This window comes from Branchiostoma floridae, chromosome 2 (assembly GCF_000003815.2).
Source record: "Branchiostoma floridae strain S238N-H82 chromosome 2, Bfl_VNyyK, whole genome shotgun sequence".
NCBI lineage: Eukaryota > Metazoa > Chordata > Leptocardii > Amphioxiformes > Branchiostomatidae > Branchiostoma > Branchiostoma floridae.
The window spans coordinates 34765921-34783439 of record NC_049980.1 but is presented as its reverse complement, the minus strand read 5'-3'; the positions used below and the strand labels follow the sequence as shown (position 1 = coordinate 34783439).

At 42.6% G+C, this 17519-nt stretch overlaps 1 pseudogene; it reads right to left on the bottom strand.

Moving 5' to 3' along the window:
* The window catches only part of LOC118409227, a 3366-nt pseudogene extending 1048 nt beyond the window's left edge, over positions 1-2318 (bottom strand).
* Positions 2319-17519: the final 15201 nt, after the last annotated feature.

The following is a 17519-nucleotide window of genomic DNA, read 5'->3' as shown; positions in this document are numbered from 1 at the left end:
AACTCACACATACACATGCGCACACACACATGCGCGCACACACACACACACACACACACACACACACGCACGCACACACACACACACACATACATACACGCATGCACAGACATGCACAAACATACGCATACACGCGCGCACACACACACATATGCACACATACGCATGTATACACACACACACACGCACACATATATACATAATTTTTCAATGAATAAGTACAGCCTCAAACTAACTGCGCTTCATAGGGGACTATTACTAATTCTATCGCATGAATCTTATATTACACTAAGTAACCTGCGTCAGTATGTTCTGTTACAGATAGAATTAGTTACAGAGAAAATTAAATGGGTCTGCACGCAGCTCTGAATAAGCCTTTTAAAGACATTTATACATAATCAATGTGATAGTACAAATGTAGGAATAGCATCACTGATTGTCCCAAATTGCAATCACATTGTCTCTAATGACATAAACGCCCCTTCCATCAAATCTGACCCACGTCTCAAACGTCCACCAGCAGGTATAAAAACCAACACTGCTACAGCCCTCCCCAATAATCCAATACTCGCCTTACTGTAATAGGATAACCAAATCTTTGCTCCAAAATTCAGCAGTGATTATTTGATTGATTACTTTGGTTGTACTGAGTCTAGATAAAGGGATCTTCTGGTACGTTTTCGTCACAAACTATGTCGTAATGGTGTTTTAGGTATTTTGAATAACTAATAGAACCCTTTCCGATTCAGCAGTGATTATTTGATAGCCTCGGTGGTACTGTGTTGTGTAACAGTCTGGATAAATGATCTTACCCCCCGCTTCTGATGCTTTATCGTCACAGACTATGCTGTCATGTTTCAGGTGTGTTGGATATGTACACATTTTCATATTTAGCAGTTATTCAATTTTGGTTGTTTGATGGCATTGGGTTGGAAGTTATGTAATCCGAAGTTATGTAAATCCTTGGGTTCTTCTTTGAGCTAAAGGGACAGTAATTCTGCAGCTGTACATGTACTAAACATTGGCAGGAACACAGCCGCACACACCGCTACTATCGCTAGGAAAACGGGCAGTTTGCAATTATTATGTAACGTTACTTACTCTGGATACGACAGTTGTTCTGCAGCTGTTGGCATAGCCAATCTTTGGCGCCGCCTCTACACATAGCCATAAAATTGTCAGTTTGTCTTAAAATGTTGTACATATTCTTTGTCTTCATGTTTGTCCCTGTGTCAATGGGCCAGTGAGAGAAATAATAATGATATGTTTATTGCAAGTTCTTGCCCGAGGGCTAATTGCAGGTACAAACAACATGTAAAATAAAGAAAATACAAAGGTGCTAGGAACTACATTCTATGACTATGCTATGCTAGTGTACATTATACTGGTTTTGTTGGGTTAGACTTCTTCTCTTTAGGCAGTGGAAGACGAATTTGCCCACTTCTTTTATAATGTGTGGGTTCTTTGATTTTAATAGTAGGATTGATTTTTCATTGTCAGGAATAGTTGGAAAGTAAGCGTGTATTTTGGATACACTCATAAATAGTTGGTTTCTTATATCATCATAAAGAGAACAATTAGTGATAAAATGACTCTCGTCTTCCACAGCATTTGAGGGGCAATATTTACAAATCCTCTCGGACACAGGTAGCTTCATTTATCTCCCCTTTTCTATTTCCAGGGGGTGAGCACTAATTCTAATCTTACTGGTAGCGGAACGCTGCTCAAAGTCACAAAGTTCGAGATATTTCTATAATAATAATAGCAAATCCGTACATCATAGTCCTGAACATTGGCAGGAACACGGCCGCACACACCGCTACAGTCGCCATGGTTAGTAACACCGGCAATTTGTAATAATTTAGTACTTATTATTACTAGCATCTAACGATACTTACTGTGTACTGGGGACCCAGCAGTGGTTCTGCAGCGACAGGCATGGCGAAGTGTATCACTGTGCTGAACATTGGCAGGAGCACGGCCGCACACATCGCTACTGTCGCCATGGTCAGTAACACCAGCCCGACCCCCTCCACGTCTCGCGGGGTCAGACGGACGCTCAGGTGGCTCCTTCCCGTGTCCGCCTCGGGAGGGCGGAACATGCGGGACTTGGGCGGCGGTCTCCTCGGCCTCGGGGACCGCGCGCGGCGCCGGCGGGGCCCGGTAGGGCTCGGGCTGGAGTCCCGGCGGGATCCGGTAGGGCTCGGGCTGGTGTCCCGACGGGGTCCGGTCGGGCTGGGACTGGTGTCCCGGCGGGGTCCGGTAGGGTTGGTACCCTGGGGTCTCACCAGTCTGTCTAGTCCAATCGCCTGCAGCATCGCGTCAGTTTGTTTTGTTGTTGTTGATGATGTCCTTGTTTAACGTCTAATATTTCGCTAGACGTGAACTCTTGGTGCTGAGTGTCTCTTGGTACAGTAGTTTTCAATGAGAAGACTCTAGGTAAAATGTCTCTAGATCTTGGTCAGTGGTGTGTCAACGTAACGTCGATTCGAATAATCTGTGAAGGATGGCGGCTTACTGCTGTTCTCATGTAACGTCTATTCAACGTGTAACGTGTTTGTTCGATCGCGATCAGACGAAGTGCACAGAACGCTATTCTTGCGAACACGCGGGAAAGCTGTTCTAGAATGACTCGTTGTTCTGAAGAAGATTAAAAGAACGTCTTTAGCGCTCAACTTCATTTTGTTTCTTGTGCTACATTTTCTCCGTGAATCTGCAGGGACTCACGGTGGAAGATGTGTCAACTTTATCAGGTTAATTCTAACAGGTTCACGTGTCAAACAATCACTGTCACAGACACAATATCTTTATGGATTAATACTTTGCGTTTGTGACCGCACCTGTAAGCAGTGATACGTATTTATGCGGTGCAATGTGAACCAGTCAGCCCTGATGAAGGTGACAGGCACCAAAAGGTCGGCGGAACTAAAGCTGTGACTGTGTAAAAAGAGTATCTTTACTCTGTATTCAACACTCGATCTGTTAACAAAAAGAAAAAAAGAAAAAAAGGAAAGAAAGAATGGGTGCCTATGGGTGCATACCTATACATATAGAATACAACACGGTGTATTCCGTATCGCCGAAGGTATCAGACCGACCCGCGGTCGGGCTGGGACCGAGGGTGATGCGGAATACACCGTGTTGTATTTTGTTTATGTCATACCCACCAGAGAAAACCCATGTTTTGATGCGAAATGCGCCAGAAGTTGAACAAATTTGGTGCCCTCGAAAAAAAAGCGTTGCAACAGTAATGTTCCAATGTCAGAATCAGCTATTCGAACTTTCGATGGCGTCGTACTCGGCCCACTCGAAACAGTTCGATTTATTCGAATGGAGCCCGTGTGATAAGCCCGGGCCGTACGGAAAGTTATCAGCCGGTCCGGAACACCCGTATCGAACGTTTTCGCGTCACAGGTATGACATAAATAAATTTATTCAATAAATCTTTTTGTTTTCCAAACATGATCAAAAACGTGACATGTCTTTGAAGATTGTTTTCGATACCTCTCTTACGATATGTATCAAACAAACCAAAACGATTACGTGTCTGTATGATTTGTCTCGACTGGAAAACGTGCACTGTTTGCTGCCCACTCAATATGATTTCCTTTCATCTTTGGTTTCTAATTTCTTTGTGTTTCGGACCCCGACAAAACTTGACAAGTCGCAACATGTCAGGAGAGCAAAAATAATAGTATGATATAATATCATCTGACATGACATTTTATGATATGATATGATATGACATATGATATTATATAATCTGACATGACATTTTATGATATGATATGATATGATATGTGATATAATATCATCTGACATGACATTTTATGATATGATATGATATGATATATGGTATTATATCATCTGACATGACATTTTATGGTATGATATGATATATGACATTATATCATCTGACATGACATTTTATGATATGATATGATATATGATATTATATCATCTGACATGACATTTTATGATATGATATGATATATTATATCATATCACCTGACATGACATTCTATGATATGATATGATATATGATATTATATCACCTGACATGACATTTTATGATATGATATGATATATGATATTATATCATCTGACAGGATATGATATGAAATGATTGATTGGCTGGCAATTCAGCGTGTGCATAAGACACTGCAATATATTTCAGTGTTCGTGGATTGAACCAAAAGACCAATTATTATTATCTTATGAATTAAATAATATATGATGTAGTACAAGACAACATAATATGGTATACTTATTCCTACATTTCTATAGTTAATCTGACAGATGACGAATAAAGATGCATGAAAAAGTTTTTAAAAAATGATAGTTTTCGGGTCCTAAATTGAAATTTTACTACATATTCTACACAAAATAAAGAGGCAACAGACGATACCAGTAGGTTTGTCGGGAAATAGGTTTGTCAGCAGTAAACGGCTTTCGACCATATTGATTAAGTTTCGCGTCCTACGTTTCCTAGCGGAACTGTAGCCCTTCGGCCTGAGGCTGTCCGCCAACCTCCGAAATCGTAAAAGAAACTCCGGTCCGAGACCAGATGCATGAATCGAATTCGTTTATTTACGAGTTATTCCCAAGCAGTTTACCAAAACATCCAAACAACAATTCATTCTCCTTGTCGACCCTGACATTCTGACATGTGTAAAGCTAGCTCCTGTAAATAACGCCCCCTGACAACTCTTAGCAATACTGCAGGACAGCATGGTTTGCCATATAGGGTGTTGCCTCAAATGAAAATGTGTGGCAGAAAATCTCTAAAAGTATGCACGTTAAAACAAAACTCTTCCTTGTGTTGAGAGACTTTTGTGTTGTGCGACGAACACGGAAAATTTTAGACGAAGAAACAATAATGAGAATTGTTTTTTTCCTCCTATGGGTGCATATAAATGGATTCAATATTAACCCTCATAATTCCAACCGATTCCATACTACCACCACATAATTAAAATAATACAATAACGTCAATTGATTTAAAGAGATGTACCGATGCAACATGAGTAATGCTGAGGTATATACACTTCAGATATTTAGGTGTTCCAGAAAATCTTCATAAAGTCTCCATAACAATTTTTTTTATGTGGCGGTATTATGGCACGCAAGAAAGTATGAGAAAAACATGATGAAAAATAGAATGTATTGAAATGTTGTTTTCGATGCCTCTCTTTCAATATGTAACAAACAAACAAAGAAAACGATTGCGTGTTTATTTGATTTGTCTCGACTGGAAAACGTTTATGTTTGCCACCCACGTACGACTTTTCATCTATAATTTTAATTTCTTCATTTTTACATTTTATTTCTTCATTGTGTTTCGGCCCCCGCCTGACGCAGGGCGTGTATTTGTGCTGTGCAGGAACCGGACAAGTTGCACCATGCCGGGAGGGCAGCAGCAGCCACGGACTGGTGACACAGGTAGATACGTTTTTTTTAAATATCTTCTTTCTACACATGTCAGAGGCCAATGTTTATATATTAATCTATATAGTGAGAAATATAATGATTCAAATTACCCAGTGCATTGCTTGGTGTAACATTTGGTGTATTTTCATTTAAAAAAATATTTTCCAAATAGCATCTAGCCGAGTCGTGGAGCTTGGATTTTATGACGATAGCTATTTCATTTCCGTTGGGGCCCAAGTGGTCAATGATCCCACTACCTGACCATAAGGATCAAGTGCGAACCCCGCTTTGGCATGGCGTAATGAGGGGTTGCATTCAACATTTCGGATGGTGAAATAACGCCCCGTACATGGGGAGTATCAGACGTTAAGTTAGTCCTCGGTCGTCAAAAGTCTACACATTGAATGGCACAAAATTATCGGTAAAAGTAGTTATATTTTGGCTGACAACAACCAGTCTGGAACCCAACATCGCTGCTCGAGATGAAACTTACTCGACTCTAGAATAGCCATATGATAAAATGTTGTTACAGTAATATGATGCAAATTTAAGTAACCACGATGATTAAGCACTGTTTTCCTCTCCAATGTATATTTTCAGCCCCCCCCCCCCCCCACGTTACCAAACTGGTCTCTACGACAACAAATTGAGCCTGAGGAATTCTTTTATGGTGCAATGTACAATAAGAACAAAAGAGTGTTCATTTGGCGCAGACTTCTTTTAGTTGTTAATTTTCTAATAAGATTATCTTATAATATTTAGCATATATTTATATAAAAACGTGTCTCTTGGCTTCATACAATCTATAAGCTGTTTTTTGACTGTATACCGACTTGTTTATATAAAGCCTTAAGTAGAAGAGGTGAGGTGAGGTGAGAAGACTTTATATGAACATATTGTGCTTTTGTCTGATACTCAAAAAATATATGTGAATGAAAAAATACATACCGACGGCACCAGTTTAATTTGGTTATTTTCCCCAGGTATTAAACCCATACGGCGGCCCCGAACGGATTGGCAGGCACGTGCCGACGCCGCTGCGAGTGTGCCCAACCCCATGTATGCCTCTGGACAAGGTAAAATGTTTTCCAGTCCGCTATCGGCGTCCTATTTTTGTCTCGCTTGGAAACAATTTACTGCATATGAAGTAAGTGTTTAACTGTGTAATTTTCGCCAGACACCACACCCGTGCAGCAGCCGAAGACTGATTGGCGGTCCATTGCGGACGCCGCTGCGAGCATACCCAACGCTTTGTACGTCTCCAGAGCAGGTAAAACGCTTTGTACGTCTCCAGGTTTTGTCCTGCTCCTGTCCTATCCTTGCATTGCTGTGTCTGTTCAGATTCGTCGCACGATTGTCGTCCGATCATAAAATAATTGCATTCCTGATATAGTCGTGCGGGTCTTGTTACGGAAATGGCTGTCTTAGATCTTTGTCGGGGGTTAGTTCTGTCATAGACCGCTTGCACAAAACTTCCACGACATCAAAATCTTACGACAGCCTACACCAGTCAAAAATGTGTTGTAAATTGTTGTTCAACGTTTGAAAAATAATTCCTTGCTTTAAACTCTCTTGTTTTCTAACAGACCGCACGTATCAGGACGAAGCACGTCGCCACGGTGCCTTCTGTACCTTCATCCGCTCTCACCGCAGCTGCATCACAGCCTGCATTGCGCTGCTGCTTAGTATGGTTGCTGTTGGACTGGCCCCTCTGACGTTCATCAATAAAGAGGTAAACACCCCTCTACCACAGAGCCTGTTGCATATCAATTTTACTTACACTGGTTCTGCTTTGTTAATTGAGTCTATCAAGCTAGAACTTTCTGCTTAATCTGCATCTGCATAAGATACCCCCAAATGACCCCGCGAGGGGCAAAAGTAGGGGGGGGGGAGCTGAGGCTCCCGGGTTAGGGCGGGCAGGCCGCCTGCCTGGCACGGAAGTGCTCAACGTTGGGAGCGCTTACAACCGTGCCAGGCAGGGCATTCCACTCGGGAATTGTGCGTGGGAAAAAAGAATGTTTGTAGATATCGGTGCGTGCGAATATGTGTTGATATTTGAAGTCGTGACTACCCCGGGTGCGCCCTTGGGCAGGCTTCAGAATATTGCTGGCGTCTATGTTAATATTATTGTTGACTACTTTATAGAAAAAGGTGAGGCGGGCGTTCCTCCTCCTTTCGGAGAGAGGGCGCCACTGCAGGTCTGAAAGCATTTGTGTCACGCTGCTAGTCTGCCGGTAGTCATTTAGGGTCACTCGGGCTGCCCTGCGCTGGACGGCCTCCACCGCCTGTATCCCTTTGTTGGTGTACGGGTCCCAGACGATGGCACTATATTCCAAGTGAGGCCGTACCAGCGCTTTGTAACAAGTGGCCTTGACCCTAGATGGACAATGGGTCAAGTTGCGCCGAATGACTCCTAGGACCTTACCTGCTTTGCTAGTGGCGTGGTTGATATGGGTGTCCCACCACAAATCGTCGGACAGTTGTACTCCAAGATAGGGGTGGGACTTAACACCGGTAAGGGCTTCTCCACAGAGGGAGTACTGAGTTATGATGGGGTGCTTTTTACGGGTGATATGGAGGATGTGACATTTAGAGGGGTTGAACGACATGAGCCAACGATTTTGCCATTCTGTTAGCGCATCGAGGTCAGACTGCAGCCCTTGTGCGTCAGAAGGCTTGCTGATAGTTCGATAAATCAAGCAATCGTCAGCAAATAGTCGAACATGTGAGCCAACGGAATCAGGTAGGTCATTAATGTAGAGCAGGAATAGCAGAGAGCCTAACACAGTACCCTGCGGAACTCCAGAGGTGACCTTGACAGCTTTAGATGTTCCACCGTCAAAGACAACCCTCTGGGTTCTCTCCGTAAGGAAGGCCCTAAGCCAAGACTGAAGGAGGCCAGAAATACCATAGTGCTCGAGCTTGCTCAGCAGACGTTCGTGTGGCACAGTATCGAATGCTTTGCTAAAGTCAAGCACCGCGGCATCGACCTGTTTGTTCTGGTCCATGTTCTTGGCCAGGTCTTGGAGGGTAAGCACCAGCTGGCTCTCGCAGGACAGACCCTTCCTGAAGCCGTGTTGCGCAGGGGACAGAATGCCATGAGCGTCTAGATGTTTCATCATGTGGCTGTGCACGATGTGTTCGAGCACTTTACCACAGACCGATGTCAGAGACACCGGCCTATAGATTGATGGCAAGGTTCTGTCCCCCTTTTTGAAGATTGGAGCGATGTTAGCTGTTCTCCAATCTTCAGGAACATCTCCCGTGGATATTAACTGGGAGAATATGACCTGTAATATTGGCGCAACTTGTTCGGCTACGGTCTTCAGGAGGCGAGGTGGTAATCCGTCTGGTCCTGTGGCCTTGCTGGGGTTAAGACAGGAGAGCTGTTTGGCTACCCCCTCCACTGTGATGTTAAGGGAGGGGATAGTTGGAGCTTTGGGTTCGCCAAGGGTAGGAACGGTGGTCTTATCCTCCCTGGTAAACACTGACTCAAACTGGGCCCCCAGTGCATCAGCCTTTTCTTTGGGGTCAGATGTTAGCACCCCCTGATGTCTTAGGGCGGACGCACCAGTAGAGTCTTGTCTGATGGATTTGACATAGCTCCAAAAGGCCTTGGGATTATCCTCGATGTTAGACTCCAGTTTTTCTATACTTTTGGTATTCTGACGTATGTTAATACATTTGCAGGAGATATCTCAACTGTCCACCACTGTTAACGTCTTCAAGCGCGACCAAGACGACTTGCGCCGACTGTCCGCTACTGTTGACGCCTTGAAGCGCGACCAAGATGACATGTCCGCCACTGTTAATGCCTTGAAGCGCAACCAAGATATGTCCGCCCCTGTCGACGCCTTGAAGCACGGACAAGACAACGTGTCCACCACAGTTAACGCCTTAAAGCATGACCAAGACGACATACGCCAACTGTCCGCTACTGTTAACGCCTTGAAGCACGACCAAGCCGACATACGTCAATTGTCCACCACTTTTGACACAATGAAACGTGATCAAGACAACATGTCCACCACCTTTGACGCCTTGAAGCGCGATCAAGACGACATGTGCCAACTGCCCACCACTGTCGACGCCTTGAAGCGTGACCAAGACGACGTGTCCGCCACTGTTGACGCATTGGCGGGTGACCTAGACGACATGTCCGCCACTGTTAACGCCTTGAAGCGCGGCCAAGACGACTTACGCCGACTGTCCACCGCTGTTGACGCCTTGAAGCGTGACCAATACGACATATCCACCACTGTTGACACCTTGAAGCGCGACCACGACGACATATCCACCACTGTTGACACCTTGAAGTGCGGCCAAGACGACATACGCCAACTGTCCACCACTGTCGACGCCTTGAAGCGTGACCAAGACGACGTGTCCGCCACTGTTGACGCCTTGGCGGGTGACCTAGACGACATGTCCGCCACTGTTAACGCCTTGAAGCGCGGCCAAGACGACATACGCCGACTGTCCGCCACTGTGGACGCCTTGAAACGCGACCAAGACAAAATGTACACCACTGTTGGCACCTTGAAGCGTGACCAAGACGACGTGTCCGCCACTGTTGACGCCTTGGCGGGTGACCTAGACGACATGTCCACCACTGTTAACGCATTGAAGCGCGGCCAAGACGACATACGCCGACTGTCCGCCACTGTGGACGCCTTGAAGCGCGACCAAGACGATATGCGCCGACTGTCCACCATTGTTGACACCTTGAAGCGCGACCTGGATAAAGAGCGAAGCCGAACCACTACTTCGGAGCAGCGTCGTCACGAGATGAACAAGACACCAGGTAAGTTGGGTTTGCAGTCAAATCTTCAAATGGTTTCAACTTTTTCGTTTTTGGATCAAATGACCAGGAATTTGTCATGAGGCGGATTGAGTAAATACTTGTTGAAATAAGTTTTTTGGTCATCTTTAGACCATAAATGTATAATTGAGGCCCCTGTGCTCTGGTATCACAACCTAATGATGTGAAAGTTGGTACAGAGGTGCCCAAAGGAACATACTTTTGCATTGAACTGGATTTAAATATGCTGTATTTGCTCACGAGCAAATGTTGGCCTTTTGAGCTGTACATAATTTGTTTGTAGAATGTTTTAATTGATTGGTAAATTGTAATAAACTACAATAATTCAGGGTGTGAAACACTGTTTCCTTCCTTTGTGTGTGCTGCTCTGTGATCTGTAATGTAACTATTCCTTCTTAGCCTGTTGTTAATGCAAAATGTTTTCCAGCATCTTGTGCTAAAGGTTACGCATTGTTCCGTGGAATCTGCTACAAGGCCTTCGACACACAGAAGATCTTCAGTCGAGCGACCGTGGCCTGTCATGAAGACGGCGGCACCCTCGCCATGCCCCGAGACGCTGAGACCAACGCCTTCCTGATCTCCTTGTACAAGTCCGTGAGCCGTGGTGGTGCCTTCTGGATCGGCCTGCACGATCAGCACAAAGAGGGAAGCTTTGAGTGGGTGGATGGTTCTGCACTTGGGACGTACAACTCCTGGGCTCCGGGACAACCGGACAACTCTGGGGGCAGGGAAGATTGCGTTTATTACTGCGACAAATGGTTTGACGTCTCATGCTTCTGGTTTTTCCGCTTCATATGCCAGGCTGTTCCAGGTACTTCTTATAACCGTACCATTTCCTGAAAACCTTGTCTGGGAAACATGCATATCCCGCTGTTTATTATTTTTTGCACCACATTAGACATGTAAAACCCTTGTGGTGCTGGCAAATTTTCACTTAGATTTTCCCAATCCCTTTTTGATCCTAAAGTAGGGGTACTGTTTTCACTATGCTACATTTTTGAAAAATAGAGACCTTAAGCTTTGTAATGATGTATAACTTAAACGTCCGTAGGCGACAGGTGAAACTCTCGCCACCACTGTACAGCGGCTCTCCGGCCATCCGCAGGAAAACTATCCAGCGGACCGTAGTACCTGGACTCATAGCAACAGTTCCAGATAGGACCTGCATCTGTCTGAGGCTGTACAGCGGCTCTCCGGCCATCCGCAGGAAAACTATCCAGCGGACCGTAGTACCTGGAGTCAGCAACAGTTCCAGATAGGACCTGCATCTGTCTGAGGCTGTACAGTGGCTCTCCGCAGTAAAACTAGCCAGTAAGAAGTAACTCCTGGAACTATAGGAATGGGAATGTACCCAAGTAGGACCTTGTTTTTTTAACACCGTTCTGGTTTTGTGGAGTGGGAAACTAATACAAAGGGATGAATGTATAGAATGTAATGAAGCACCAACAAATGGGCACCAAAGTGATGAATCATCTACTGTACAATGGTAGTCACTCCCCATTGTAGAGAATGTACAGATCTTTCCTCATGAACTATTATTAGTTCTTTTACGTGAAGAACATTCTAGAAAGGGGATTGCCTTGGTGCGCTTCAGAGATTGTTATGACTTTCCTGAGTAGGAAACTAATACAAAGGAATGAATGTATAGAATATAATGAAGTAATAAATAAGAATCAAAGTGATGTGCACCATACAATCTTAGAATTATAGGACTGGCCCAAGTAGCTCCTTGTTTTTCAACCGTTGTGATGGCTCTCTCAAGTAGAAAACTGATACAAAGGAATGGATGTATAGAAATTTATAATGAAGCAGAACTAGATTGGAACCAAAGTGATGAGTATTTACTGTACATACAATGGTAGTCACTCCCCAGTTTTCATATAGAGAGAATGTACAGATCTTTCCGCTTGAACTATTATTAATTAGTTTACGTGAAGAACATTCTAGAAAGGGAAATGCCTTGGTGGCCTTATCAAGCACATTCACTGTTTTGGGGCGACTCCTACAAAATGCTGAACGGACGAGTAGAATATTGATTTTAATATATCTGATTGGTTTGTTTATATAGTGTCATATAGTAGAATTGCGATTTCTTTTGTTATGATTTATTGTTTATTCTCTAAAGTGACCCTTTATCAAACAGATGTATTTGTGAATTGATTGTTATTTACATGTAAAGTTACTTGTATTAATTGTAAGTTTCATATCATTGTTATTCATTTGTTTTTGTGTCCCATGTTGGGTTTCCTTGAAAATCAGTCCCATAACTAAAGAAGTCAATTAACTGTCACCAGGATGAATTGATACAAAACAAAGAAATCTAAAAATAGACAGAAGTTAGGCCATGGTAATTTGATTACATGGATGACATCTGCGCGCGTATCAATTTTCGGTCGTTTCCAGAAACAGTTTTTAACCATATTGTAAATTTCACAAAGTAGCTGCAAAAATAAATGACGTAGACTTTTAAAAATAATATTAGAAAACGGATATTAAGGTCATGGAAGGCCAACGTTAGTTCCAAAGAAGAAAATATGTAAAAACACAAATAAAAATATATTGTTTGGTTCAGCGCACACTGTATGTTTGGTCATTTGTTCAACTTTCCTGACAACTTTGATTTCATAATGAAGACAACTTTTGTGGCTAATTTTTTTTTTCATTCCCACACTCGCATCAGTTTTGAGGGTGAACCAGTCAGCCCTGATGAAGGTGACAGGCACCCAAAGGTCGGTGGAACTAAAGCTGTGACTGTGTAAAAAGAGTCTCTTTACTCTGTATTCAACACTCGATCTGTTAACAAACAAACAAAAGAAAAAAAAAAGATAGAAAGAATGGGTGCCTATGGGTGCATACCTATACATAAATTTATTCAATAAATCTTTTTGTTTTCCAAACATAATCAAAAACGTGACATTTCTTTGAAGATTGTTGTTGATACCTCTCTTACAGCATGTATCAAACAAACCCAAAGGATTACGTGTCTGTATGATTTGTCTCGACTGGAAAACGTGCACTGTTTGCTACTCACTCAATATGATTTCCTTTCTTCTTTGGTTTCTAATTTCTTTGTGTTTCGGACCCCGACAAAACCTGACAAGTCGCGCCATGCCAGGAGAGCAAAAATAGGAAAATGATATAATATCATCTGACATGACATTTTATGATATGATATGATATGTGATATAATATCATCTGACATGACATTTTATGATATGATATGATATGATATATGATATTATATCATCTGACATGACATTTTATGATATGATATATGATATTACATCATCTGACATGACATTTTATGATATGATATGATATATGATATAATATCATCTGACATGACATTTTATGATATATTATATATGATATTATATCATCTGACATGACATTTTATGATATGATATGATATGTGATATAATATCATCTGACATGACATTTTATGATATGAAATGATATGATATATGATATTATATAATCTGACATGACATTTTATGATATGATATGATATGATATATGATATTACATCATCTGACATGACATTTTATCAAATGATTGATTGGGTAGCGATTCGGCGTCTTCTACTGTGTATAAGACGCTGCAATGTATTTCAGTGTTCGTGGATTGAACCAAAAGACCAATGATTATTATTCTTATAAATTAAATGATATATGATATAGAACAATATGACATAATATGGTATACTTATTCCTACATTTCTATAGTTAATCTGACAGATGACGAATAAAGATGCATGAAAAAGTGTTAAAAATGATAGTTTTCGGGTCCTGAATTGAAATTTTACTACATATTCTACCCAAAATAAAGAGGCAACAGACAGATATACCAATAGGTTTATCGGAATATAGGTTTGTCGACAGTAAACGGCTTTCCACCATATTGATTAAGTTTCGCGTCCTACGTTTCCTAGCGGAACTGTAGCCCTTCGGCCTGAGGCTGGCCGCCAACCTCCGAAATCGTAAAAGAAACTCCGGTCCGAGACCAGATGCATGAATCGAATTCGTTTATTTACGAGTTATTCCCAAGCATTTACCAAAACATCCATACAACAATTCATTCTCCTTGTCGACCCTGACATTCTGACATGTGTAAAGCTAGCTCCTGTAAATAACGCCACCTGACAGCTCTTAGCAATACTGCAGCACAGCATGGTTTGCCATATAGGGTGTTGCCTCAAATGAAAATGTGTTGCAGAAAATCTCTAAATGTATGCAGGTTAACACAAAACTCTTCCTTGTGTTGAGAGACTTCGTGTTGTGCGACGAACACGGAAAATTTTAGACGAAGAAACAATAATGAAAATTGGTTTTTCTTTTATGGGTGCATATCAATGGATTCAATATTAACCCTCATAATTCCAACCGATTCCATATAATAATATCACCACATGATTAAAATAATACAATAACATGATTTGATATAAAGAGATGTACCGATGCAACATGAGCAATCCTGATGTATATACAATTCAGATATTTAGGTGTTCCAGAAAATTTTGATAAAGTTTCCATAACAATTTTTTTTATGTGGCGGTATTATGGCACGCAAGAAAGTATGAGAAAAACATGATGAAAAATAGAATGTATTGAAATGTTGTTTTCGATGCTTCTCTTTCAATATGTAACAAACAAACAAAGAAAACGATTGCGTGTTTATTTGATTTGTCTCGACTGGAAAACGTTTATGTTTGCCACCCACGTACGACTTTTCATCAGTAATTTTAATTTCTTCATTTTTACACTTTATTTCGTCATTGTGTTTCGGCCCCCGCCTGACGCAGGGCGTGTATTTGTGCTGTGCAGGAACCGGACAAGTCGCACCATGCCGGGAGGGCAGCAGCAGCCACGGACTGGTGACACAGGTAGATACGTTTTTTTTAAATATCTTCTTTCTACACATGTCAGAGGCCAATGTTTATATATTAATCTATATAGTGAGAAATATAATGATTCAAATTACCCAGTGCATTGCTTGGTGTAACATTTGGTGTATTTTCATTAAAAAAAATCTTTTCCAAATAGCAACTAGCCGAGTCGTGGAGCTTGGATTTTATGACGATAGCTATTTCATTTCCGTTGGGGCCCAAGTGGTCAATGTTCCCACTACCTGACCATGAGGATCAAGTGCGAATCCCGCTTGGGGCATGGCGTAATGAGGGGTTGCATTCAACATTTCGGATGGTGAAATAAAGCCCCGTACATCATCAGTATCAGACGTTAAGTTAGTCCTCGGTCGTCAAAAGTCTACACATTGAATGGCACAAAATTATCGGTAAAAGTAGTTATACTTGGCTGACAACAACCAGTCTGGAACCCAACATCGCTGCTCGAGATGAAACTTACTCGACTCTAGAATAGCCATATGATAAAATGTTGTTACAGTAATATGATGCAAATTTAGGTAACCACGATGATTAAGCACTGTTTTCCTCTCCAATGTATATTTTCAGCCCCCCCCCCACGTTACCAAACTGGTCTCTACGACAACAAATTGAGCCTGAAGAATTCTTTTATGATGCAATGTACAATAAGAACAAAAGAGAGTGTTCATTTGGCGCAGACTTCTTTTAGTTGTTAATTTTCTAATAAGATTATCTTATAATATTTAGCATATATTTATATAAAAACGTGTATCTTGGCTTCATACAATCTATAAGCTGTTTTTTGACTGTATACCGACTTGTTTATATAAAGCCTTAAGTAGAAGAGGTGAGGTGAGGTGAGAAGACTTTATATGAACATATTGTGCTTTTGTCTGATACTCAAAAAATATATGTGAATGAAAAAATACATACCGACGGCACCATTTTAATTTGGTTATTTTCCCAAGGTATTAAACCCATACGGCGGCCCCGAACGGATTGGCAGGCACGTGCCGACGCCGCTGCGAGTGTGCCCAACCCTATGTACGCCTCTGGACAAGGTAAAATGTTTTCCAGTCCGCTATCGGCGTCCTGTTTTTGTCTCGCTTGGAAACTATTTACTGCATATGAAGTAAGTGTTTAACTGTGTAATTTTCCCCAGACACCACACCCGTGCAGCAGCCGCAGACTGATTGGCGGTCCATTGCGGACGCCGCTGCGAGCATACCCAACACTTTGTACGTCTCCAGAGCAGGTAAGACGTTTTAATCCTACAGGTTTTGTCCTGCTCCTGTCCTATCCTTGCATTGCTGTGTCTGTTCAGATTCGTCACAAGATTGTCGTCCTATCATAAACTAATTGCATTACTGATATAGTCGTGCGGGTCTTGTTACGGAAATGGCTGTCTTAGATCTTTGTCGGGGGTTAGTTCTGTCATAGACCGCTTGCGCAAAACTTCCACGACATCAAAATCGTACGACAGCCTACACCAGTCACAAATGTGTTGTAAATTGTTGTTCAACGTTTGAAAAATAATTCCTTGCTTTAAACTCTCGTGTACTCTAACAGACCGCACCTATCAGGACGAAGCGAGTCGCCACGGTGCCTTCTGTACCTTCATCCGCTCCCACCGCAGCTGCATCACAGCCTGTATTGCCCTGCTGCTTAGTATGGTTGCTGTAGGAGTCGCCCCTCTCACGTTCATCAATAAAGAGGTAAACACCCCTCTACCACAGAGCCTGTTGCATATCAATTTTACTTACACTGGTTCTGCTTTGTCAATTGAGACTATTAAGCTAGAACTTTCTGCTTATTCATCTAGTTGTTCTATACGTTTGGTATTCTGACGTATGTTAATACATTTACAGGAGATATCTCAACTGTCCACCACTGTTAACGTCTTCAAGCGCGACCAAGACGGCATGCGCCGACTGTCCGCTACTGTTGACGCCTTGAAGCGTGACCAAGACGATATGTCCGCCACTGTCGACGCCTTGAAGCACGGACAAGACAACGTGTCCACCACAGTTAACGCCTTAAAGCGTGACCAAGACGACATACGCCAGCTGTCCGCTACTGTTGACACATTGAAACGTGATCAAGACAACATGTCCACCACTTTTGACGCCTTGAAGCGCGACCAAGACGACATGTGCCAACTGCCCGCCACTGTCGACGACTTGAAGCGTGACCAAGACGACGTGTCCGCCACAGTTGACGCCTTGGTGGGTGACCTAGACGACATGTCCGCCACTGTGGACGCCTTAAAGTGCGACGAAGACGACATGCGCAGACTGTCCACCGCTTTTGACGCCTTGAAGCGCGACCAAGACGACATGTCCGCCACTGTTAACGCCTTGAAGCACGGCCAAGACGACATACGAC